The 19,275-nt window shown below is 44.8% G+C and overlaps 1 pseudogene; it reads left to right on the top strand.

Annotated features, from left to right (window-relative positions):
* The first annotated feature begins 5,263 nt into the window (after positions 1–5,263).
* LOC138097732 (ubiquitin-conjugating enzyme E2 D3-like) lies at positions 5,264–18,137 on the top strand (annotated as a pseudogene).
* The last annotated feature ends 1,138 nt before the right edge of the window (positions 18,138–19,275 follow it).

Genomic DNA, 19,275 nt, shown 5'->3' with positions numbered 1-19,275 from the left:
CCTTTCAGGCTTAAGTCCCGTGTGTCCCCTCTTTGGAGGAGGGGCACGGACAGTTTGAACAGCTAGGCAGCCTAAAGGCACAGCAGTCATGTCCCCGAGGAAGGATGGTTTTGCCCCTGGTGACATGGCTGAATTAGTTTAAGAGCCTCTCCGCATCCCTGTGATATGTAAACAGCGGAGAGCAATCATCACCTTCTTCTGACCAAAAAGTGAAAGATCAATAGTAAAAATAGTAACAGAAATAGAGCAAAACTGGTCAGACACAGGCAAAAGATCGTGATGAATCTCAACTTTTTAGTTATGAACGTGATAGTCGGAAATGTAAGTAATTAACATTTGGTTGGACTTCCGTGATATTAGGGGGCTTCCCTGATAGCTCAGTTGGTAAAGAATCCACCTGCTATGCATGAGACCCTGGTTCGATTCCTGGGTTGGTAAGATCCCCTGGAGAAGGGATAGGCTACCCACTCCGGTATTCTTGGGCTTTCCTTGTGGCTCAACTGGTAAATAATCTGCCTGCAATGCGGGAGACCTGGATTTGATCTCTGGGTTGGGAAGATGCCCTGGGGAAGGGAATGGCTACCCACTCCAGTATTCTGGCCTGGAGAATTCCATGGGTCACAAAGAGTCGGACACGATTGAGTGACTTTCACTGGACAGCTTCTTCTGTGTGAATTTTGCAATTTCTAGGAACTTGTAATCCATTTCTTTTTTTTTTAATTCCCCAACTACTTTGTGGTGTCCTTTTTAGCATGTAGTCTAGGCCTTTTTCTGTCAAAATCCAAATCTATCATGTAAGTTCCTAAAACGGAGGCTTGCAAAACAGAGACATGAGTAAGGATCACCTGGAGGGCACCTGGCTGGCAGGTGGGAGGCACCTGGAGGTCTCCTGGCTCGCCCACACTCCTGACTGCGTTAGTGTAGGGGATGGCTGGGCTCCGTGTGTTTGCAGAGCCTGCAGGTGAAAGCAGAAAGATGAGGGCCTGCACTTGTAAACGTCCCCGCCCCGCTGGCCACCTAAGTAGGGTTGTCTGGCCTCTCTCCCCTCTGCAGACTCCCAGTCTCCTTCTGACCATTTAGTTAAATTTCATGGTCATGATCAAATCAGTCCCCATTCTCTATGGTGTTATCTGCTGCTCCCAGCTTGGTTTCCTTGTTCACTTAATGAACATGCTTTCTATCCTATCATTGAGAAAAATGGATGAAAGTGCTTAACTGGCACTGAACCCAAGATTTTCCATAGGGAAATGCCACTTGCTACATTCTCTGATGTTGACGCTGCACCGTGCCTGAGTGTGCCTTGAGCTCAGACTGCACACATCCTCTGGTTTATGATTCAAACGATGCCTTACCTATATGCGAATGAGAATTTCATTTACAGTAAACACAAAATGTCATGGGTACGTGTCGAAAATTGGACTGGAGTTTCATTATTTTACTGTGACTTAAGTGGGACATTTCTTATTTATATCATAAAGATGCTCCTGTTGATTTGGTTTTATGAATAAACTAGGGGATTCCCTGGTGGCTCAGATGCAGTGTGGGAGACTCAGGTTCGATCCCTGGGTCAGGAAGCTCCCCTGGAGAAGGGCATGACAACTCACTCCAGTATTCTTGCCTGGAGAATTCCATGGACAGAGAAGCCTGGCGGGTTACAGTCCATGGGGTCACAAAGAGTCGGACATGACTGAGTGACTAACGCACACACACACACACACACACACACACACACGAATAAACTACTCATAATATAAAATCGATCAATGCTGTTTCTGGAAAAGAACAAACTTCTTCAAACAAACCATATAATATTTTAACTACCATTATTAAAAAAATTCTTTTAAATGTTTAAGTTGAAAACACATGAGAATATATAATACATTCAGCTAAATTTCGGAATACATTTTCAAACTCAAGATATTTTAACACTGGTTGGGGTCACCTAGAATTAGGGGAACATTTCCATTAGAAATTTACATGAGCCTTTAGATCCGGTCCATGAGTATTCACTGAACACCTACTATGTGTACAAAACAGCCATCAAAATTGGTTTTAGGCATTTTGTACCCACATCTACACTCAGAGGTGGACAGACCAGAGCACTGGGGGTCTTTGAGAGAGCCTGTGTACCTGAATAGAATCAGAGGGAAGGAACGGTTCACAAGACAGTAGTGGGGATCTTTGGGTTTGGAAGTTAGGGTACCCTGGGAGCCAGTCACTTTAAAATGCCTCAGTCCTTCGTTATAAGAACAGAAGAAAGCATTATCCTCTGATTGAGAGGTGCCTTCCTTCCTTTATTTTTAAAAACATCGCAAGTGTTGGTCAAGGTACAAGTTGGCAAAGTGATACAAAAATGAAGTCTTTTTCTAGAGGAAGCTGGAGAGGAGTGAACTGTTTTAACCTGTCACCCCGGGTGGGCTTCTTGTGTTGTTCCTGGCTTAGAAATGAAATAATATTGTTTCAAATGTGGCAATTTTCTTTTTATTCTTGAAACAAGCAAACTGGAAATTGCAAAATAGACGAGGATAAAGCATAATTACTGCTTTCATTTATTCACACCATATTAATGTAATATAATTATCCGGTGAACAGACAGAACCTTATGACGTATAACAACAGGGCAACAAAATGCTACCGGCGGCTCTGTAAGGCACACGCAGGAAACACTTTACAGGAGGAAACGCCTTTTCTGCTTTGATGTGACATGTGGTGGACAGTTGACTTGTCACCACTGAGTGACCCATAGAGGGAAAGAGGGGGGTGGAGGGGGGACAGAGTCCTCCGAGATAAGCAGGGAGAGTTGTTCCCCTGAAGAGTGAGCCCCTAGAGCCCTGGGGAAGGATGAGGATAACCCAGCAGACCTCCAGAGAGAACGTGACGGGGAGCTGAACCAGAAGCAGCTTGCAGGTCAACCAGAAGGCCAGGAGGAAGGTCATGTCCAGTCATCGCCAGGAACCCGGAGGGGTGTGATTGGCGGGAGGCGGAGGCCAGGAGGAGGTCCGTCAGCAGCGAGGGGTGGCCGCGGAGCCGGTCTCTCACAGGCTGTGGAGATGTGCAGGGAGCCCGGCTCTAGAGCAGGGCCCGCCTCGCTGAGGCTCCGTTTGGGGACAGGAGGCCTACCCTGACACCACAGTGGGCACCTCAATTTCCAGGGAACCAGAGCTCAGGAAATCACCTGCACCCCTGGAGGAAACCCAGGGTGTGATGAAGTTGTGTCCACTGGCTTGTGTGTCTGATGTCCTCTGTACACTTCCCACCTCAATTCAAATTTTCAAATTTGGTTTGAGATGTGCACAGTGGAGAAAGGAAATCTGGGCTGAAACCAGGACAATCAATGGCCATAGCGTTCTGTGTTCCTGACCTCTGTGTGTCTGCAGAGTGAATCACTTTGAATGCCTTATTTTACCTAATCCCAAAATAACTTGGTGGAGATTGTACTAACTTTCCCAGGATCGCTCTTCCGAGAGCTGCTAAGGGATACTCATTCATTTGACCATTCATTCATTCCACAAAGTTGAGTGAGCAGTTACCATGTTTTGGGCAATGAGGTGACAAGGATGAGAAAAACAGAGTCCCATTCTCATGGAACTTACATACTAGAAGAGAAGACGGGCATTCAGTTGTAAAGTGTGATGTCTACCACGAAAGAGTAAAATACAGGACCGAATTCACCTGACACTTAGTGGTAAACAACCTGCCTGCCAGTGCGGGAGACTTGAGATATTCGGGTTCCATCCCTGGGTCAGGAAGATCCCCTGCAAAGGGGAACAGCAACCCACTGCAGTATTCTTGCCTGGAGAGTCCCATGGACAGAGGAGCCTGGCGGCTACAGTCCACGGGGCCGCAAAGAGACATGATTGCAGCTATTTAGCATGCCGACGCACATGAACTAAACCCACCCTGGGAATCTAGAGAACCAAATGACACAGGGAGGGTCCGGGAAGATCCCAGCACCAGGGAAAGGGGCAGAGGACTGCCGGTGGCGGGGCAGGAGTGGGGAGGCTCAGAGCTGAGGGGCTGCCCTGGGGTGGAGAGATGGCAGAACAGAGAGGGGGAGTGGGGAACTCCGGGACCCAGAGACAGGGTGCATGGGCCCAACCAACACGCTGCCCTCGGCCCTCCCAACACTCGCTCACAGGCCAGGACCCTGAGCACGAAGACAGAAACCTGGTCCACGGGCGCACACACAGAAACAGTCATAGTCCCTCCCCAGCTGCACAAATCTCCATGAGAAGGGCCCAGAGCATCTCAGGTGACCGAAGTCCCCTCTCCCCATTCATTCCCTTGAAAAAGAAAGAAGAAATACACAATTACCACAAATTCAATTAAATAGCCCCGCAAATAGGCTGTATTTTTTCAAAAATGAACTAAAACATGAAAAATTAAAAACAAAAATGGATGAGTCATGGGAATAAAGGAAAAACTGTTGACTGAACTCAAGAACTTTTAAAAAATGCAAATTTAGTGATTTAGTCTCAGAAATGATGACTATTTGATGGCTAATGATATAATAAGAACAAACTCAGATAAACATGTAGTAAGTGATATTGAAGAAAGAACGAAAAACAAACAAAAAATAAAATGAAGTATTAATAAAAAGTAAAAAGTCAGAGGAAGTAGCTGAAATGGGAAAGAGAAGCTACTGAAGAACAAGAACCAAACAATGGGGCAGGAGTCACCTGTACAGCTGTAATAGGAGAGAACATTCCAGAAATCAACAAAAGATGGTCAGATCCACCAGGCACTGGGCATAACTGACCTAGGCTGATGTTCTTAGAGACATATCCTATTAAAAAACACCACATTTTGAAGACAAAAATTTCCCTAGAACTTCAAAGCAGAAAAGTCAAACACCCCTCAAGGGCAAGAGAAATAAAGTGGCATTAAACTTTCCAAAGCAACATGTGAGCAAAATCAAAAGAGCAATATTTTCAGGAAAATTGAGGAAAAAGAGAAAACCAAGGATTTTGCAAATAGCCAAGTTGCTGCTCAGTTATGAGGCTGCAGAATAAGGCCTGAATTTGCACAACTCATCCTCCTCAGCACCTGCTACAGAGAGAGCTACATCCATCTAAGAGGAGGAGACCGCAGGACTGGGCATCAGATAACCCAGAAGTGAGAAACGCCTATGGTTACCTGTACCACTGGGGCTGAGACAAAGATGGGGAACGATGGAGAAGAGCACGCACACGCATCTCTTTATCACATCCTTCTGATTGCCTCTTACGGTCTTTTACTCATTTTGCTATTTATTCTTATCCTGATGATTAGTTTTCAAAAATGTGTAAATAGTAACCCTTCATCTATCATATCGACTAAAATTTGTATCTATTCCCTACTTTCTTCCCAGGTGGTGCTGGTGGTAAAGAATCTACCTGCCAATGCAGGAGACTCAAGAGACACAGGTTCAATCCCTGGGTCAGGAAGATGGAAGAGGACATGGCAGCCTACTCCAGTATTCTTGCCTGGAAAATTCCATGGACAGAGGAGCCTCGTAGGCTACAGTCTATGGGGTCACAAAGAGTCAGACACGATTGAGTGTATACAACAGTCCCTTGGTAAACTTCTCATTTTATTTATGCTTGAAGACAAGGATTTTAAATTGACTACGCTATGGGGGCCTATCTTATTTGCTTTTATACTCCCTTCCCTATTATGCATTTAAAACTTTCCATATTTATCTGTGTATCAGATATTTCCTTTTTTTCTGCATAATGTTATTTTTCAGCCTTAATTTTTAATTTGCAAGGACATTATTTTAGAGGATGATGCAAGGTAAGGATTTAACTTTTTTTCACAAAGAAAACCAATTGGATTCAAAAAAGATATTGAACCACCTTCCAGTCCACTGATTTGTATACTAATTATGTGACATTTACACAAAATTTATTAAATTTGGAGTTGTGTATTTTCTTTTTAACGCCTTATCTTTTTTGCTATTTTTGTTACCAGTACTGTTTTAAATATTGAAATTTTACATTACTTACACATCTTTTCTTACAAAAACATCAAATGAATGCATCTGTTGTTGAAAATGGAGAAAGCACAGAAGCAAATGAAGAAGTAGAAACCACCTATAAACTTAACAGCAAGGGACAAGCATGCCTATTATTTCAGTTTATGGCCTTTCAGGCATTCTTCTGCAAATATCTCCTGTTTATTTACTTGCATGTTCTGTTTCTCTTGAATGGGGGTCCATTTATGTGGAGTCTTTGTTTTTCATGCTTCTATGGGCCATTACCCCTTTTTTTCTCCCCTCTTGCTCTTTTTGCAAAGCTCTCCTGGCTTTTGAGGGGTCAAGCTTGCAGGAATTGCCGACCCTGTGCTATTTCTTGAGTGTCACTTACCTTCTGTCCCAGAACTTCTCTGCTTGACTGTCTCTACTTCTTTCTAATCAGTGTCCTGCATGGAGGAAATCTTTCTCACACCAGGTTGAGCCTGGCCAGCTCACAGGCTGGGTCAGTCCTACTAAGGAGTTCTTTCCCACCCAGTAGAGAGTGGTTGGTCAACTCGTAGACCCAGAACTCTCCAAAGCTAGAGGAGAATTGCAAAATGGGTCACAAAACTTTATTGAAAATTAACTTTTTAATTACGAAGTATCTTTAGCTCTGGATTGGCAGAGCCTCAGGAGTTGTGTAAAGAGGAAGTGACTGTGAGTCCTGGAGAAACACTTGTGTGGACCGGCACACTTCCCCGTCAGGGGGCGCAGGGCGCCATGAAGGTCAAAAAGCTCCTTTCCTGGATGCGCCCAGAGCAACGCTAGTCAGACTCCGCAGTGGTCTCCGCATAGATGTGCAGCGACGCCGGGCCTAAAGTGTGTTTGGTGTTACTGGGGAAGAAGAGCATTCATCTGATGTGTCAAAGAACCGCCTCCAGAGAGAGAAGGCGCACTTATGGAAATGGCTCAACTTTGCGCCGAGCCTGCACGGCTGAGGAATTAAACAGGTTATTCCTGCAGCCACCCATGTGCACAATCACAGTGAATTTAAAACCATCTCGGAAGGAATCCTACTGGGAGTGTTTAGGCCCACAATTACAGTAAATGAAGATTCAGAATTAGCAAAAGCATTCCACTTAATTAGAAGCATTAAATAAGTACTACCAAATGTACAGTACTGCACGTACTAAGATGAGAAAAATAGCTGACCCTGAAAAACATTTTATTTATTTGCTTTTTTACTTGTTTACTTTTCTTATGTTTAGACGACTATTATCAAACAGCCTCCAACTAAAAGATAAAGTAGGACGCAGATAAGGAGAGCAAATACGTTTAAGTACACACATTACAGAATCTAATTACAAATATATGCATATGTCTACATTTATATGTATGCCATCTATCTATTAAATACTTAAGATTGATACCCTGTGAAAATTCAGGAAAAAATAATGGGATTTTTTTGCTCAAGATGTTGTACATTTTTTCCTTCAGTGTCCTCCTTTCGACATGATTTTTAAACTGTCACTTATCAGCTCTGATGATTTTCAGTATGGGTCAGAAATGAGTATAAGTCAGAGTGTAAAAGACTGGCAGAATCCCTAATCAAATTCCCAGGAAGAGTGAGAGGCTGGGGAGAGCAAAGAAAGGAGGGCGGGCGAGCGACATGCAGGAGCGAAGGTGCCGATGAGGGTGCTTCCAGAACAGCTTCTTCAGCAAGGGCTGCACGGCGCTGAGCTAGGCAGGCTCACAGGCCTGCTCCTATAGGGATGCTCTTAGAAGGCCGGCATCTTGGGCATTTGAACTGAAATTTCTCACATGAAGGGAGTTGTTCAAACACAGTTGTGCTTTCAAAGACAAATACGTAAATGTTTCTAAAACTCCACCACTGTGTTTTATGACCTCAGCAAATCTGCTAAAGGGACTCAGAGCAGTGAGGTCCTCCCTGGCATTGGCGAGCCTGACGTGATCAGATAGGAAGGCGTCCCTTCGCCATTACTGATTTTGGTATCCCCTTCTTGAATCTAGATTTTCAACCTAGTATATCTAGACAGTTGGAATGTAAACCAAGCAAAAAAGAGAGAGAGATAAAGAGACACGGTGCAAGCAGACAATTTTTAAAGGTAAGAATTTCCATTTCTCTATCCAAATAAGTGTTCCATGTTTTCCTTACCGCCAAGACTATATACGATATTCAAGTTTTACTTATGGAAAAAAAATTCAAAGGTGAGGACGACTGTGGAAACCATTGGTTCTGTAATTCTGGGACCATGTTTTCCAAAACAAAAATCAAGACACGTGGCTGATTCAAGGCCTGACACACTGGGATGGATTGTCCTGACCAGGGTGGGACGCGAGGGCCCGTCAGCCAAGCCTGGCTCACCAGCCACCCTCGTGAGAGCAAGCTCACCTGGCTCACAGGCTAGCCCGCTTCAGAGGTTTGGGGGTCCCAGCCGCCTCACTCGGGGGCTCTGGTCTGCAGCTGCTTGCGCTCCAGGAGGGCAGAGATGAGTAGCTGTGCCAGACACCACATGGCCTGTAAAGCCCTAAATATCTGATATCTGGCCCCTCACAGAAGAAATGTGAGCTGTGGTGAGCATCAGGACCCAGGGCCTAGTCCAGAAATAGGCATCTCTTCCTCCAAGTCTGAAGGAGCTGCCCGTCACTGAGACCCTGCCCGAACCAGAGACGCTGGGAGGGGCTTCCTAACCCTCACTCTGGATTCTCACGGCAAACTCCTGCAGGGGTCTAGCCTGTGAGCTGGACCCCCACCGCTACCTCTAAGAGTGGGCCTTAAGACTGGGGCCATGACCGGCTGGCTCTCTGTGCGGGTGCTGGCTCTCACGTTCTCTGAAATATAAAAGAAAGCAAAATTAAACTCCTTGATAACATATACAATCTAAATTTGATGAGGGGCAAATTGGGATTTTAATCTTCTTCTTGGGCGACATGCAAACTAAAATGGACTTCCTCTGCCATCAGAAATGTGGCAGGGAGTTTGCATTGCTGAGAGGTCTGCTGAATTTTCACTCTTAACTAAGCATGCAAGATGAGTACCAAAACCATTACATTTATGTGTTTTTAATGGCTTGTCTGGGTTGTGTTTTGTCCATAGCTAGCGATGGAGCTGAGCGCCAGCCAAGTTTTTTAGAATTCACACAGCTCTGTTTCAACATAATCGTCTGACAATACCTAGGGCTTCTGCCATCCCCGTAGGTTATATTTTGAGTCTAAAAGCACATTGGCATACCAATCAGCTGGCTGGGTTATACTGTCAACCATTTCCTCGTGAGGGTATGATGTGCCCACCACCGTCCAGGGCTGCCCCTGCGAGTGGAGGAGAGGAGAGGGCAGGGGCACCTGGCTTCCTTTCACCTGAGAAGATGGTTTTGGCAGGGCCATCCTGAGGGCAGAGTCAGCCCTGCTCCCGTCAGGCAGGCTGCTGCCTGCGGCTTGCTGAGGAAGCCCTTGGGTGATGCTCAGGCCAGTAGGGCTGGTTGCTGGCTGTGATTGTCATTGTTGCTACAGAACCGAAGGCTGCCTGTTCTGTGCTGGTGGAGAGAGTCCCTTTGACATATTAGTAAAACCGAATCAGTCCTCAGGTTGGCAGAACTGGGGCATTCAAAACACCTCCTGCTTATTAGAAAATAAGCTTCTTGGTCACCAACGCCAGTCAACGATCTCTTCTTTTAACAGCTGTCTGATTTTCATCTGATTTTATTAGCTGCAATGTGTCTGTTCCAGACCTTAATAACCTTGGATTCAATTTTCATGAAAATCTAACATTGAACAAGCTTTACATAGCAATGTCAAAATACCAGTAGTCATACTTGTCTTTTAAAGAGAGAAAGTGATAGGAACATACAAAAGTATTGAGCGAAGAAGAACGAACAAATGGAAAGAAATTCTTTGTGATTTCAATACTGAGACACAGCACAGTTTACTAAGTGCACGCCTATTTGATGTTTCTCATAGGCAGATGCATGCTTGAAATTTCAGTGTCAACAATACAAAAATGAATTTCCAAGTTTCCTGGGAAAAGTTGAAGTATTGTTTTAAATGCACAAGAGATATTGCTAAACATATTTAAATGTAAAAGAATCATATGTAGGAAGGTGGGGGCACATGGTTGCTCCCTTTGGAGATAGTGTTTTTGTCTGATCTGAATTCCCTTCATCATCTGGAATGAATCTCCCCCTCCCTTCACGCCTATCAGAGGAGGAAGTGAGCCAGAGACAGCATGTACCTGGAACTTGGGTCAGCCAACCCCAGAAACCTGGGGGTCCTGCTCAGCTGCCATCGGTAGAAAAGGCAGTTGCCCTTGTTTTGAAAAACAAGGGCAGTGGTTTACTTGTGACAATAATTTTTTAGGAAAGGGAGATAAGCAACACACATTGTTTATAAACACATCAGGCCCCTGCTAACCGTATACACGTAAGAAGTTCCCCAGCTAGTGAACACCTACAGAAGTTTTGAGAGAAAGCAAATGAGAAACTGACAGCTTTGGAAAACAGTATTAGGTTTCTTTCATCCAAAAAGTCATTGACAGAACTGTTATTATATAATTAGTGAGACAAGTAATGATTCTTCTCTATTACCATTACAAAAACTATTGCTGTAAGTAAAAATGTATTCGTAAATGTTTGAAAATTGGTTCAATTTCTCCTCAGGCCTGATATAGTCCAGTAAAAATAAATAAATAAATAAAAATAAGAAGGACTTCTCTGACCGTCCAGTAGTTAGGGTGCTGTGCTTCCACCGCAGGGGTGCAAGTTTGATCCCTGGTTGGGGAACTAGAATCCCCCATGCAGCACAGAACAGCCAAACAAAACTAAAAAAAAAAAAATGTAGAAAGAAAAAAGAAGAAGCTATATTTTAAAGGATATTTAAAGTAATCGTTAAAGTGTTGCAATTTCTTTGCCATCTTTCTGCCTTTATATAAATATTTACAGACAGCAATATACATATCTAATTTTAATGCTTCAGTTCTCTTAAAGATTTGAGAATTTTTTTTAATGTTAAAAAGGTACTATTCTGTTTGAAACCCTTTCATCAGTCTTCAGTTCAGTCGCTCAGTTGTGTCCGACTCTCTGCGACCCCATGGACTGCAGCACGCCAGCCTCCATGTCCATCACCAACTCCCAGAGTTTACTCAAACTCATGGCCATTGAGTCAGTGATGCCATCCAACAATCTCATCCTCTGTCGTCCACTTCTCCTCCTGCCTTCAATCTTCCCCAGCATCAGGGTCTTTTCAAATGAGTCAGTTCTTCACATCAGGTGGCCATCTTAGATGACCTTAAAAAAACTTCATGGGTTTGAAATTGGAAAAAGCAGTTCTGATATACACAGTTTTTTTCTTTTTCTACTATTTGCAATCTACAGAGTTTTACACTGGGTTGGGTAGTGCTTCGGTAATGAGTATCAGCATGACCGTGACCATGTATTTTAAACTGCCAGGGAAAAGCTAGAAAACACTACCTGTTAAGCTATGTGGACAAAAAAGTCTTTTCTCCGTGTACTCTAAACATGAAAGGACGCAAACCAGCAGAAATAAAAGTTTAAATCAGGAGCATTTTATCATCTGGCATTTTGTTGTCCGGAACATTTTTTATAGGTGCTGGGCGCTTTGGATGGCTGTTTTTCAGAAGCGAAATCTCTGGAGGGCTAATTCCAACTTCATTTTCTTTCCAGTGTTGTGACCTCAAACCTCCCGCACCGCCTGGCCGTGGCTCTTCCTGCAGAGCGAGGCCCCGAGGCCCCGGGAGAACCCGGGGGCAGGAGTCGGCCGGCGGCCGCTAGATGGCGGTGCGTCCCCCGGGATGCGGGCGGGAAGGGCGGCGTCAGAGCGGCTCTCCGCGTCTGGGTCAGGCGCTGTCTTCCCGAGCGCGCGTCCGCCCGCGCGCCGCAGGGCAGCCGCCCCGCTTCGTCTGGGTTCCTTGGGAGGACGGCATTTCCAGGCACACTGGCGTCTCGCCCTCCAGGTCCATCCTGCCTGCCCCCGGACTCCATGTCTCCTCCACAGGCTTTTATTTAGGGGCACAGGGAGGCGTTTCTCCTTAGATTTTTAACCTCTTTTTTGCCTCTCAGCGTGTGGGATCTTAATTCCCTGACCAGGTATTGAACCTGGGGCCACAGTGGTAAAAGCTCTGAGTCTTAACCACTAGACCCCCAGGGAACTCCCTAGATTTTTATGGGGAGGTTTTTTACCTCTTATTCTCTTAGTTTATTTCTGAAAAGTAACAGTCTAGACTTTAAAATTTTACTTAAAATGATTTGAGAAACTCATACTATGTTTTTCTCCTGAAAATGGTTTTTATACATATATTGAATACATATACATATATTTTATACATATGAGTTATACATTTATTTTATACATATAATGGGCTAAATACCTATTTATATGTATTTATGTTTGTGTAGAATATAGGTTTATACTGTTGTTCGGTCGTCCAGTTGTGTCTGACGCTTTGCGACCCCATGGACTGCAACGTGCCAGGCCTCTCTGTCCCCATCTCCCAGAGTTTGCCCAAATTTGTGTTCATTGCATTGGTGAACAGATTGCTGTCCAGCCATCTCATCCTCTGATGCCCTCTTCTCCTCCTTTTGCCCTCAATCTTTCCCAGCGTCAGAGACTTTTTCAATGAGCTATCTGATCACATCAGATAACCCAAATATTTTATTGTTGCAAATAGAATAAATTAGAAGGTCGATTTTAAAAACTGAAGTGTTTATATATTACCCTTAGTAAAGATGTGCTAAATAATTTTTTACTTCAATATTATTTTAGAAATTCACAGTATTGCATATGTACCCTTTGATAGCTTCTAAAAGAAAATTGCCAAAATATGCTTAGGTGCCAAATATTCTGTTCTCATGAAAGTGAAGTCGCTCAGTCGTGTCTGACTCTTTGCGGCCCTGTGGACTGTAACCTATCAGGCTCCTCTGTCCATGGGATTTTCCAGGCAATAGCCCTGGCCTGGAGTGGATTGCCATTTCCTTCTCCAGTGGATCTTCCCGACCCAGGGATCGAACCCAGGTCTCCTGCATTGTAGACAGACGCTTTACCATCTGAGCCACCAGGAAGTCTCTGTTCTCATAACTGTATGAAAATAAGCAGAGCACACATTTCCTGACATGAATCACTATCGCTGAGAAATTCAACCCTCTTGTGGCTGTTTGCATGTCATAGTAAAGCGATGAAGCACTGTCTGTTCACACCAGCACAAGGCTCTGCAGGTCCAGTTGGGGCTGGTATGTCTGACTGGCATGCCACAATCATGGGACCTGGTGGCAGCCTGTGTCAAGGTGGTGTATTCTTTTTAACAATCAATTTTCCTACAGACTATCCCTTCAAACCATCTAAGGTTGCATTTACTACAAGGATTTATCATCCGAATGTAAACAGTAATGACAGCTTTATAGAGGGCTTCTCTGGTGCTCAGATGGTAAAGAATCTGCCTGCCAGTGCAGGAGATGCTGGAGAGCTGGGTTTGATCCCTGGGTCAGAAAGATCCCCTGGAAAGAGGAATGGCTACCCACTTCAGTATTCTTGTCTAGAGAGTCCCAGGGACAGCCTACAGTCCATGGGGTCACACAGAGTCAGCCACCACCGAGCAACGAGCACTTCCCTGCAATCACAGTGGTCTCTTGCTCTAACTGTTTCTAAGGTTCTTCTGTCCATTTGTTCGTGGCTATGTGACCCAGGCCCAGGTGACCCCCTGGTGCCAGAGGCTGCAGGGGTCTTTAAAGCAGAGAAAAGTACAACAGAACGTCTTGAGAACGGACTCGGACGTATGCCCTGTGGTGCCGCCTTAAAGTCAGAGTAACCTGTGTTATAGCTGCAACAAGCTTTAGATTACTGTTAAAAATGTGTGTACTGTCTTAAGTCCATGGTAATTTATAAAACTATAGTGCCATATTCTGTTATACTTCCTACAAAATACGCGGTTGCCGATTACCAAAAGCTGACTCAAGAACCCAGACCAATTTATTATGAAGATGATCTGTTATTTTTTCGTTTGTTTTATTGGCATAATGTTGATTTCCAGTGTTGTGTTACTTGCTGCTGTCCTGCACAGTGATTCTTTTTCATATCCTTTCCGTGATGGTTTATCCCAGGATACTGAATACAGTCCCGTGCTCTACAATAGGACCTTGTTGTTTGTTCATTCTCTGGATACCAGTTTTGCACCTGCTAACCCAAACCAACAACCCGCCCCTCCCCACCCCCACCCCTGGCAGCCACAAGCCTGTTCTCAGTGTCTGTGCGTCTGTTTCTGTTTCATCGAGAAAGTCACCTGAGTTGTGTTTTAGATTTTGCGTATAAGCAACATCCTATGGTGTTTGTCTTTCTGACTTGCTTCACTTAGTAAGATAGTTAAGAGAGTTTTTAAAGTTTTAAGCTGTTTGTGCTTTGGGTCATGGCTCCGGATCCACCAAATGCTTCTGATATAGAAAACCATCCACCCAATGGCACTGAGGCTGGTCTTCCTGGAGTTTTTGATTCGAGCAATTGTATCACTTGTACAAGCATTCTCCTTAAAAACATCAATTATATAATATATATGTTATTGTCAGTTATTTATTTACAATATGAGAGAGCTTCATGGGGCTTATTTTTTACAGCCATGAAAAATGCCTGTAGAATAAACATGAGTCAAAACACTGACTGTGTGGATCACAACAAACTGTGGAAAATTCTGAAAGACATGGGAATACCAGACCACCTGACTTGCCTCTTGAGAAATCTGTATGCAGGTCAAGAAGCAACAGTTAGAACCAGACATCGAACAACAGACTGGTTCCAAATCAGGAAAGTGTGTCAAAGCTGTATATTGTCACCCTGCTTATTTAACTGATATGCAGAGTACATCATGAGAAATCTGGGCTGGATGAAGCACAAGCTGGAATCAAGATTGCCGGGAGAAATATCAATAACCTCAGATATGCAGATGACACCACCCTTATGGCAGAAAGCAAAGAAGAGCTAAAGAGCCTCTTGATGAAAGTCAAAGTGGAGAGTGAAAAAGTTGGCTTAAAGCTCAACATTCAGAAAATGAAGATCATAGCATCTGGTCCCATCACTTCATGGCAAATAGATGGGGAACAATGGAAACAGTGTCAGACTTTATTTTGGGGGGCTCAAAAATCACTGCAGATGGTGCCTGCAGCCATGAAGTTAGAAGACGCTTGCTCCTTGGAAGAAAAGCTATGACCAACCTAGGCAGCATATTAAAAAGCAGAGACATTATTTTTCCAACAAAGGTCAGTCTAGTCAAAGCTATGGTTTTTTCAGTAGTCATGTATGGATGTAAGAGTTAGACTATAAAGAAAGCTGAGCGCCGAAGAATTGATGCTTTTGAACTGTGGTGTTGGAGAAGACTCTTGAGAGTCCCTTGGACTGCGAGGAGATCAAACAAGTCCATCCTAAAGGAAATCAGCCCTGAATATTCACTGGAAGGACTGATGCTGAAGCTGAAACTTCAATACTTTAGCCACCTGATATGAAGAACTGACTCATAGGAAAAGACCCTGATGCTGGGAAAGATTGAGAGCAGGAGGAGAAAGGGATGACAGAGGATGAGATGGCTGGATGGTATCACTGGTGCGATGGACATGAGTTTGAGTAAGCTCCGGGAGTTGGTGATGGCCAGGGAAGCCTGTTGTGCTGCAGTCCATGGGGTCTCAAAGAGTCAGACACGCCTGAGTGACTGAACTGAACTGAACTGAAAACATTGATCACACGAAGGCGCTCCTGACCCATTCTTCCTGTTGTGAGTAATCCATCCCCCAGATTCCCCAAAGAAAAGTAATGCCCCCTGGTTTCGCATTGCATAAGGCAAAATGTAAACACAAATTTGTATGCATACATACACACCACACAGACTTGTTCCCAGTGTGTTGCTCACGTCTGGGTAAGTTTCTCTTCCAAGTTTCTTAGCTAAAATAAAATAATAACACCATTCTTTCATAGTGCATCTTTAAAAAAATGTTCTAATATAAACCTTTTTTTCTGTAATGTTCTGGGTAATGCTTTCCTAAACTTTTGAACACTTGTTATCACTATATCCAAACAGGTTGCTATTGATGTTGAAATGACTTTATGCAGAGTTACTGCAAATACAATTTTTCTCGGACTTCAAGGGTCGTCTTTGCTTTTTCAATGAGCAATATCCACCTTGGTTTACATAACACACACCAATGATGAATCAAGGTATACGGCAGCCTTGCTGTATATTCATAGGTGGTTGTAGGTGTTTGCTCCAGAGAAGCACCCTGTCTGGACGCCTGTCTGGAGCTGAGTGTGAAATTAAAGGCGTGCTGCCTGTATAAGATCACCTGCCTCGTTCCTCGAAGCTGCCTGGGGTGCAGGCCTGGGTCATCTTCTGAGGTTTTGCAACCGATAAGGATGAGGACTCAGGTGGTTCTGAAGAGCGATTGCTTAACCTTTGCTAACATTTTCCCTCGTGAGCATGATTCTCCCAAGGGCCCTGCTGCAGGGTTGCTGCCTGAGCTGCCTGCGAGGGGCGGCTGTTATCTGGGGGTTAGTGGAGACGATCGGGGTTGTCTGTGACCCGCGTGCACCCTGATATGGCACTTGTAGGAGTCGTGTCAGCGGTACACACATAGCAAGCGGCCATGCTTTGCTCTGCAGTCGCTGTATTTACCGTGGGGTCTGCAGTGGTCGTGGCATCGAGACTGTCTGGGCTTGTTCCAGAGGCAGCGTCTACACAGAGTGGGTGCCCTCAACCATCCTGTTTGTACCCACAGCCAATATGAGACTTGTGACTGTACGCTTAGGAAGGGCAGAGGACAAAGTGGGGCGCGGGGTGTCTTCCCTTGGTCATGGGGCAAGAAGGCCCTCAGCAGAGGGGCCTTTTGCAGATGCAGTTGTAAGTCACCCGGAAGATCAATTCTACTGCCAAAGAGTATATTTCTCCTTTTTCTAAGGCGAAATCCTGGGGTGATGGGGAGATGAGTGGAGTATAAGTGTATTAAAAGCACAGTTGCTCACTCATTCACATAGAAGCGTGCCGTGTACGTTGGGATAAAGCCTGATGAACAAGAGATTCTGGGTTCCTGTTGGCTTTGTGGCTGTGCTGACGTTAGTGTCTGTTTAACAACCAAATTCCTTTCCATTCCACCAGGTAGCTGGTGAGTTCTTTCGGCCACAGCATGTGGGTTCCTGTCTGCCCTATGATAGTTCTTCTGGAGTGTCACTCCCATGACGCTGCAGCGACAGGCGTGACATGCGTGGGACTTGCGGCCTCCGCATCTGCAGCAAAGCAGATAGTGATACAGATTGTTTGCAGAGCCTGAGGAAGGGAAACAGCTCATGGGTGTTAAGTCTGGCAAATTCCATACGCGTATGATACACATGCACATTATATGTATGCATCACACATACATGAGATTTACCAGATATGTGTTTATAAATATAATATATAATACATAAAACATACAGTATATATTATATATGTGGTGTAGTAATGCTAAATTTTGAGCGACACAAAAATGTTATCTGTCACTGGTTAATGCCATAGAATTAGAGTATTACATACACATTTGCGAGTATTACGTACACGCATACATGCATATATGTATCACACATATATGAGATTTACCAGCTATGTGTGTATATATGTAACATATGAAACATAAAAGATATAGTAATATGTACTTCATATGTAGCCTAGTAATTCTAAATTTTAAATAACACAAAAACATTATCTATGTAAGCAACTAAGGCCCATAGAATAAGACTCTCTGTCTCTCTCTCACACACACACACACACACACACACACACACACACACACACACACGCCTGCCAGCTAGCACTCTCTGGCGCATCACTAGGAACTTCCTGGGGTCCCTGGCATCCCCCGATCCCATGCAAGTCTTGAGCAGAGGCTCTCTGCCTCCCTGGTGTCTGAATGGTTCTCAAAGGCTGGCATGTTTCCTTCCTGAATTCAAACGAACTTCATCCGATATTTAAAAACAATGGCCCTCGTTTGCTAAGCCTGCCAATTTTGCTTTCAGCCTGAGAACTCCCTGCTGCAAACATACACATCTCCCCTGAGTCCCACATTCCCGAGTGTCTGCACCCCAGTTGTCAGAGCGGAGCAGGCACCATGCCTGCCTTCTCTCCGGGCTGCTGCTGTCACTGCCGCTGCTTCTGAAGCTTTTCCAGTGAAGCCATTTTCTGCATTTCTTGGCTCAGCCCCTTGGACCAGCGGGCCTGCTCTGAGCCGCGCTGTGCAGCACGGCTGATTTCAGATGCTACAGGAAGGAGAACCAGGCCAAGAACCACGCACAACAAACCTATCCTACCCCACTGTAAATGTGTGCACGTGAAGTCGCTCAGTCGTGTCTGACTCTCTGCAGCCCCTGTGGACTGTAGCCCGCCAGGCTCCTCTGCCCATGGGATTCTCCAGGCAAGAACACTGGAGTGGGTTGCCACGCCCTCCTCCAGGGGATCTTCCCGACCCAGGGACTGAACCTTCGCGTCTATGTCTCCTGCATCGGCAGGCTAGTTCTTTACCACTAGCGCCACCTGCCTCTACGCTAAATACATCCTCACTAATTGCATTAACCTGAATCTATTTTAACTTGATGCCTTCCTGCCATTCTTTCAATTCCTGATATTTTGAGATACCAAGAAACAAAGGATCAAGTTTAGAAGTGATTCTAAGACCTGCAAGATCCTCTCCCTCAGGCCCTGTATACTCTGGATGTCTCTATGCAGAGTGTAGACAGCTCTTCGGAGGACAGAATGGAGAGGGTTAATCCCTCCAGCCCTCAACTGAAGGGAGAAGTGACAATAAGAAAGATAATAGTTATACAGTGAAGCATCATTACATAATCACTGCATCTAATGTTTCCCGCCTATAATGTTCAAGTTCAGAAATCTCAGCCAGGGGCCCATAAAGCAATTCTTGCGTTTTATGTTTTTCTGCTTATGCTGGTTTATTTCACTCTTTTGGATTAAAAATGTAAAAATAATTTACCAAAGTAATAATTCGGGCTGATGAAGCACTTTGTAGCTTATGACCACCAGCATATGGCTATCACAGGGTGCTTCGAGCGGCCTGGACACTCCAGTGCAGTCACAGGAAACTGAGCAAGAGAGTCTTGTAGGCTGGAGGTTCCTGGAGGGCAAGAAATACACAGCCAAGGCGTGCGCAGGCTCGTTAATCCCGACGCAGCCGCGGATGGTGGCAGGAGTGGCCGTGCTCTGGTCTGGAGGCGCCAGTGGGCTCACATTTACACAAGGCTGACGTGTCCCCAGCTCCTCTTCACGGGTGCTGACATCACCGCCTGGAAAGATGAAT

This window comes from Capricornis sumatraensis, chromosome 21 (genome assembly GCF_032405125.1).
Source record: "Capricornis sumatraensis isolate serow.1 chromosome 21, serow.2, whole genome shotgun sequence".
Lineage (NCBI taxonomy): Eukaryota > Metazoa > Chordata > Mammalia > Artiodactyla > Bovidae > Capricornis > Capricornis sumatraensis.
Note: the sequence above shows the minus strand (reverse complement) of the source record. Positions and strands in the feature narration are given on the sequence as shown.